Here is an 8,601-nt window from a genome sequence, read left to right on the forward strand (position 1 = left end):
TAGGGTAATTAGGGAGTTTAAAACCTCCATTTGAAAAAAATTTAAAGGGAAAACAGCTGGTACTTAGCAGTTTAAAGGGACAGGGTAGGGGAAATTTCTTACCCAACTGGAAGATCAGAAGATGGAGGTTTCAGCTTTCCTCTTCATGGTCAGCCATCTATTAAGGGGATAAAATTCTAGCTAGTTTGTCTAAAATATCTAATGAGTGGTTGCCAATAAATTATAAGGTTTAGCAAGAGTTAGGCTTTTAAGCATTTATTAAGGAGAATAAGAATTTGGTAAAGAGAGAAAGAAAGGCCTACATTCATCTATCTATTAAAGGGAGAGTGCATTTCTAGCTCTGCTCTCCTCCAGAGTCCACAGGAAAGAGAGTGAGTCAGAGCGCCAGGCTCCCCCTGCTTCCTCCCACAAGCAAACGTCACTTCCTGACGCCAAAGAAAAGATGCATGGTCTTGCCCTCAGAGACCTTCACCTCATGGTGGAGCTTTTCTACAGTAAGTCTCCAGCAGGTGGCATCATTCCAATAGTTACATCATACAAATCATTTCCACATTTGGTTGTGAAAGAAAACAGACAAAAATAACTTTAGAAAAAGGAACCAGAAAAAAAATTATGCATCAATTTGCATTCAGATACTATCAGTTCTTTCTCTGTAGAAAGATTGCTTTTTTCATAATCCTCCAGAGTTGTCTCAAATTATTGTATTGCTGAAAATAACTGTCATTCACAGCAGATCATCTTACAATATTGCTGTTATTTTGTATAGAGTACATTTCACTTTGCATCAGCTCAAGTAAGTCCAGGTTTTTCTGATAGCGTTCTAATCATCATTTCTTATAGTACAATAGTGTTCCATCATAATCTCATCCCACAATTTGTTCAGCCATTCCTCAATTGTTGGGCATCTGTGCAATTCCAAATTCACCTTTTTAAAATCTCTTTTTGGATTCTGATATAGAAGTGGTATTAGTAGGTCAAAGAGTATTCATGGTTTTATAGTCCTTTGGCCATAGTTCCAAAATCTTCCACAGAATGTTTGAGTCAGTTTATAACTTTACCAAGAGTGTATTAATGTCTCATATTCCTCATATCCCCTACAATATTTGTCATTTTCCTCTGCTGTCCTATTATTCAATCCAATAGGTATGAAATAGTACCCATGATTTCTTTGACTTGAATCTCTCCAATCAATAGTGAGTTAGAACATTTTTTTCTTATGCCTATATGTAGCTTTGACCATTTCATCTGAAAGCTTCATGTCTTTTGATCATATATCAACTCAGGAATGGCTCTTATTTTAACAAATGAGACGCAGTCCTCTATGTGTTGGAGAACTTAGGCCTATCAAACAAATGTTTCAATTTTTTTTCAAGTTACTATTGCTCACTGTATTTCCCTCCATCTTATTCCCTACCCATGGCTTTTACTCTTTTTACTATCATCTTTCACCCTATCCCTCCTCAAGTGTTTTGCTTCTGACTACCCTTTCCCTCAATTTGCCTTCCATTCTTTCACCTGCCTCCCCTTATCCCTTCACCTCCTACTTTCCTGAAAGGGTAAGATACATGACTATACCCAATTGAGATACATAGCTATACCCAATTGAGTGTGTATGTTATTCCCTCTTTGAGCCAATTCTGATGATAGTAAGGATCACTCCCTCTCTGTATCTTCCCCCATCTTCTCCTCCACTCCATAAGCTTTTTCTTCCTTCTTTTATGTGAAATACTTTACCCATTACACCTTTACCTTTACCTTTCTCACAGTGCATTCCTCTCACCCCTTAATTTAAATTTTTTAGAGATATTGTCCCTTCATATTCAATTCACATCTGTACTCTCTGTCTTAATATACTCCATTCAGCTGACCTAATAATGAGAAAGTTCTTATGAATCACAAGCATCATCTTCCCATGTAGGAATGTAAACAGTTTAAGTTTTTATTATCCTTTATGATTTTTTTTCTTTACCTTTTTATGCTTCTGTAGGGTCTTGTATGTGAAAGTCACATTTTCTATTCACCTCAGGTCTTTTCATCAAGAATGACTGAAAGTCCTCTCTTTCAGTGAATTCTCATTTTTCACCTTTTCTGGGGAGGTGATTCTTGGTTGTAATCCCAGTTCCTTTGCCCTCCAGAATATCATATTCCATGCCCTCTGATCCTTTAACATAGAAACTGCTAGATCTTGTTTTATCCTGATTGTGGCTCCACAATATTTGAATTGTTTCTTTCTGGCTGCTTACAATATTGTCTCTTTGACCTGGGAGCTCTGGAATGTGGCTGTAATATTCCTGAAAGTTTTAATTTTGGGATCTCTTTTAGGAGGTGATAGGTAGATTCTTTCAATTTCTATTTTATCTTCTGTTTCTGGAATATTAGGGCGATTTTCCATGACTATTTTTTGGAAGATAATATCTAGGCTCTTTTTTTTGTTCATGACTTTCAGGTAGTCTAATAATTTTCAAATTATCTCCCGTGGATCTATCTCCTAGGTCAGTTGTTTTTCCAAGGAGATATTTCACATTGTTTTCTAATTTTTCATTCTTTTGGTTTTGCTTAATTGTGTCTTGATTTCTCATAAAGTCATTAGCTTCTATTTGCTCAGTCCTAATTTTTCAGCAATTATTTTCTTCAGACAGCTTTTGTACCTACTTTTCCATTTGGCCAATTTGCAAGCTGTTGACTTATTTCCCATGATTTTCTCGGATAACTCTTTTTATATATTTTCCTCCACCTCTCTTACTTTATTTTCAAAGTCCTTTTTGAGCACATCTATGGCCTGAAACCAATTCATATTTTTTTTTTCTTGGCAGCTTTGGATGTAGGAGTTTTGACTTTATCTTCTTCTGAGGGTGTATTTTGATCTTCCTTATCACCATAGAAACTTTCTAGTGTCAGCATTTTTCTGTTTGCTCATTTTCCCCACCTATTTCTTGACTTTTAACTTGTTCTTAAAGTGGGGCACTACTTCCCAGGTAGAGGGTGCACTCTCCCAAGTTTCAAGGTGTTTGAGCAGCTGTTTTCTGAGATAATTCTAGGAATTTGTAACACTCTAGTATCTCTAAGGTGATATTATTCAAAAAGAGGCACATTCACCACTCTCCTGGGCTCTGCTCTGGTCTGTAAGCAACCATAGGCCTGTTTCTCTGCCCTCTAACCTGGAACAGAATCCTGCTCCTCTGTGGCTGCAAGCCCTGGCATGCCCGTGCCACTCCCCTGCTTGTGCTACAATCCATGACTGTGACGCAGATCTGAGCACAGGCAAAACAACAGTGTCCCACCTCTGTGCCAGCAAAAAGACCCCTATAATCTCCCCCTGTCCAACATCCTCAATCCACTCACCAAACTTTGGCTGAGTTCCAGAAGCCACCACTGCCATGCCTGATTCAGAAGCACACAAGGCCTGGTTCTCTGAGGCAGCCTGTCTGAGGTTGTATCTGTGCTGGCATGGCGTGCGTGTGGGTGTTCTCCACTCTAACCTAGCAGCTTCAGTGTTAAAGGAGTTGGGGGAGGGAGTTAAAATGTGATATTCCATAAAGCAAAGGAGTTATGATTACAATGAGGAATAACCTACCCAGAAAACTGAGTGTAATCCCCTTTTTTTTTTTTTTTTTGCAGGGCAATGATTTGCCCAGGGTCACACAGCTAGTACATGTCAAGTGTCTGAGGCCGGATTTGAACTCAGGTACTCCTGAATCCAGGGCTGGTGCTTTATACACTGTGCCACCTAACTGCCCTTGAGTGTAATCCTTAAAGGGAAAAATGGATATTCAATAAACTGGAGAACTTTCAAGCATTCATGATATAAAGACCAGAACCGAAGAGAAAATTTGACATTAGAACAGAAGACTCAAGAGAACCAGGAACTCAAAATTAAAAAGAAAGAATTTTTAAAAATTTTCCCCTTCCCAATGCCTCAAAGACCAAGTTATACAAATCAACCCTGTAGCACCAGTATGGCAGCTCTCTGAACTGTTGCCAGGCCAGAGAACTAAGGAGGAGAGGTAATGAGAGAGGATACCAAGAAAGGGCATTTTGAGTGTGTGTGTGTGTGTGTGTGTGTTTGTGTGTGTATGTATGTATGTATGTATGTATGTATGTATGAGAGGTGGATGGTGTTACCTCTGAGGCTAGCTATGCTAGGTGAAGCCATGGATCAAGCTCTGGAACTGGAGTCAGGAAGACCTAAGTTCAAACACAACCTCAGACCCTTCCTAGCTCTGTGACCTTGGGTAAGTCAATTACCTTCTATCTGACTCAGTTTCCTTGACTGCAGAATGGGGACCATATTGGTACCACCCTCCTGGAGTTTTTGTCAAGGTCAAATGCATAAAGCAATTAGCACAGAGGCTGGTACATAGGAGGTGCTCAATAAACACTTGTTTCCTGCCTTCCTATGCCTTGTTGCTTTCCTTGAAAAGCATTCACAGGAGGGGGCACTCAGGTGATGCAGTGGATAAAGCACCAGCCCTGTATTCAAGAGGACCTGAGTTCAAATCCAGCCTCAGACACTTGACACTCATTAGCTGTGTGACCCTGGGCAAGTCACTTAACTGTCATTGTCCCAGAAAAAGAAAGAAAGAAGGAAGGAAGGAAGGAAGGAAGGAAGGAAGGAAGGAAGGAAGGAAGGAAGGAAGGAAGGAAAGAAAGAAAGAAAGAAAGAAAGAAAGAAAGAAAGAAAGAAAGAAAGAAAGAAAGAAAGAAGGAAAGAAAGGCAAATATTCATAGGAGATAAAAACAAAAACAAAAAGTGCTGTTGGCACAACAATTTGCATTAACTTGTTAAATGTTCTCTTTAAAAAAAACAACTGGGGGCGGCTAGGTGGCACAGTGGATAAAGCACTGGCCCACGATTCAGGAGTTCCTGAGTTCAAATCCGGCCTCAGACACTTGACACTTACTGGCTGTGTGACCCTGGGCAAGTCACTTAACCCCGATTGCCCTGCAAAAAAAAAAAAAAAAAAAGAAGGAAAAGAAAGAAAAAACACAAAAAACAACTGAACTATACATAAGAGGAATTCAAAGTTTCTTATGCAATCATCTTTCCTGATATTCTTTTTATATGGAAATATTTATGTTTGATGATTCCCAATTTTACAATTAAAAAATTAAAAATAGGCATGAATATAAAAGAAATTGTTAATAAAAAGGTCATCTGTAAGATGTGAATAAAAGTTTAAGAATTCCCATTAAAGGTATAACCTATGCCATTCAATTACATTCATCAAAATATGAAGTACCAGGGCAGCTAGCTGGCGCAGTGGACAGAGCATTGGCCCTGGAGTCAGGAGTACCTGAGTTCAAATCCGGCTTCAGACACTTAACACTTACTAGCTATGTGACCCTGGGCAAGTCACTTAACCCCAACTGCCTCACTAAAAAAAAATTAAAATATTAAGTACCTACTAACTTTCCTGGCTTCCTTTAAGTTTCAACTAAAATTTCATCTTTCAGTGGAAGACTTCCCTAATCCTTCTTAATTCTAGTGCCTTCCCTTTCTTAATTATTTCCTATTTATCCCATATATAGCTTATTTATATTTGTTTGCATGTAACCTTCCTCATTAAACTGTAAACTCCTTGAGGACAGGGACTTCCTTTTACCTCTTTGTATTCCTAGTGCTTAGCACAGTGCCTGGTTCATAGTACACACTTTACACCTGTTTATTGAATTGAAATAACTGCTATGTACAGGGCATGAGGGGAGAAAAAGAAAAAAAAAGTCCCAGTCCTTATGAAAATAACATTCTACTGCAGAAATACAACTTACCTATTCAAGAAGAATTGTACAAAGAAAAGTCAGTTGGGATAACATTTTAAATTAAATCAGAGAAGAATTCATAGATGAAATGGAACCTAAGGGAAGTCATGCAGAAAAGCAAAGTTTCTGAGAGGGAAAGATGAGGTTCCGAAATGGTCAGTGGCATAATTATGAATATATGAGGGAAAGTGAACACTATGAAGTAAGACTGTACTGGTTATTGTGCCATATAATTCCACTTTGCAATAACATTCTTAACACAGCACAAAGCTCCTTGCAATGTCCTCCAGGTACTCACCCTCTGAGAGCATCTCAACTTAGCCAAATCCTCTCTTTTGCCAAAGGTTGCATTTTTGCGAAGGCTTTCAATCTCATAAGACAAGGTATGTATGCCTACACTCCTTACAGTAGACACTTCTTTCTTGTTTCTTTTGAGCATTCTCATCCCTTTTATATAACCTACTACATCACTTTTTCAGGTATAAATTTGTTTCCAACACTTCTCGAAGGGAGGATCTTTTTTTTTCCTGTTATTCAGCTGATCTATGGCAATCCAGAAATGCTGTCAGGAAAACTAGATGTAGATTTCTAGTTACTCTACCTTTCACCTGTTAAGCTCCCATATGTTGTTTTGAAAGCACTCAGTTTCAAGCAACAACCAACCAAGTAAAAGGAAACATGGTCTTTATTTGCCTTTTACTCAGGTAGCAATAAAGTCCCTGGAGAGTGGCCTCCAAGTAAGCCAGGTAGAGATGATCCTGAAGAGAGAAACAATTGCTTCTAAAGGTTGATGTTTAATCTGTCCCCTGCAGAAATGAGAGGAACCTTTTATCTTGGAGAAGAACAAGGTGATTTAGATGGGGAACAAGCAGACAGACCCCCACAGTAGCTGCTGCTACTGCTCTGCTGTGACTTGTCTTAGTAGTAAATTCAATTCAGCGCGTGACATATGTGAGTTACCGGCAGAGATAAACTTCACTAATGTAATGGCTTCTGGGGACAGTTCAGACTTTCCTTTCAGTCTCTTAAACTGTTGTTACCTTGCCATGCGGGGCTTCATTGTAACAGCAATGCTTGATCTACTGCAGTTAATGATCTGTCATCATTTCTATTATCTCTGTACAAATGTGCCCCAGGCTGAGGCCTGGCATACAAAGTCACAAAACAACTATATAAGCTTTTGACATATCTTGGAACTTTATAATTTAGTATGAAAACAACAGTACACACATTCTGAATACTTTGATAAATGCATGTCTCATAATAGCTTTGCTTGCCTTTGAATTTTCCCCTCCCAAAACTATCCTGGAATGCTAGTGAACTAATTCTGTTGAATAATCCAAATATAATTGGTTCACTCTATTAAAAATACCTTTATTTCTCTCTAGTGAGAGTTCTAATGGGTACTGATTATAATTTCTGATGTTCTTCACTACAGTATATCAATATGATAATCTTATGGAAAAGGAATAATTTATAACATTTACATAAACTTTTTTTCTACAGCTTTACAAAACATCTTCAGTAAAGATGATGTCCTTTTTGAAGAACTTCACATTTCAAAGATTCATGGGTTTGTAGTTAAAAGTGACGTGAGAGATTCTCAGGTTCACCCCCATCATTTCAGAGATATGAAAATGGAAGACTAAGATCAGAGAGTTGCAGAGCTTGGATTCAAATTTGGGTGCTAGTACTCAAAAATCAGATGTCCTTTCCTTGCACCACACTGAATTCCATTTAATCTACCACCACTAAATTTTGTAGCATATGATTAGAAGGGAATCTGGTATTTAAGGGGCACTGTCTTTTTTTTTTTTTTGCAGGGCAATGAGAGTTAAGTGACTCACTCAGGGTCATACACCTAGTAGGAGTCAAGTGTCGGAGGCTGAATTTGAACTCAGGTCCTCCTGAATCCAGGGTCAGTGCTTTATCCACAATGCCACCTAGCTGTGGCCCCACATGGGGCATCATCTTATAAAGAGACTTTCTAAGGTGTTTTCCCAGAATTGAAGAATTGAAGAACCACATCTAGGGCTAGAGTTAGCCAAAATTGTGGCTGGGGCAAAATATAAAAATAGGTGGTTTGTCTCAGGTGTTCTCCCAATCCTCTTTCCACATCTTTTTCCCCTCTTTCTCCAGTGTCTCCACTGCCACTTGAAGATAATTCCCATTTGAAGACCATAAAGTCTTCATGACAACAAAGAATGACATGATAGGAGAACTTCAGGTCATAGGTCAATCTAGCAAGAGTAGGCAGAGCTGGGTAGGAGTAATGATACATGATTTCCCCTAATAGATATGTAAATTAAGTTATCACTGATCTTTTTTTTTACTATGAAGCTCTGTTTTCCCCTTGTTTACTATAAATGTGTAATCGTAGCACTAGGGCCTGATCCCAGCTCTATTGCTTACAAATTGTGATTTTTAGATATGCAATTTAATTTCTCTGAAGCTTAGGTTCCTCAATTCTAAAATGGGAGAGGGGTAATACTTACATTACCCATCCTACTTTGTGATATGTAATGATTTATAAACCAGCAGAGCTATGTGAATGTGAGTTGTTATTATTAAGAGAGAAGATGATAGAAAAATGGGTAAAACAGGGTGGTAAACAGCAGAAATTAGAGAGTTGGTCAGGGGTCCAAGTCTCTAAATGGGAAGCCCAAGGTAACTTAATTAAGTTGAAAAACACACTGGCCACATTTTGAAAGTTATACATTTTCTTAAACATAAATAATAACTGGACAAAGGGTGCTACAGCTCTTTAGGGAGCTACTTTATAGATATTTGGAGCTTAAGAGGATCTTAGATGCTGATGTTGCCACATGTTAGATTTACTTT

Source organism: Dromiciops gliroides, chromosome 6, assembly GCF_019393635.1.
Source record: "Dromiciops gliroides isolate mDroGli1 chromosome 6, mDroGli1.pri, whole genome shotgun sequence".
NCBI lineage: Eukaryota > Metazoa > Chordata > Mammalia > Microbiotheria > Microbiotheriidae > Dromiciops > Dromiciops gliroides.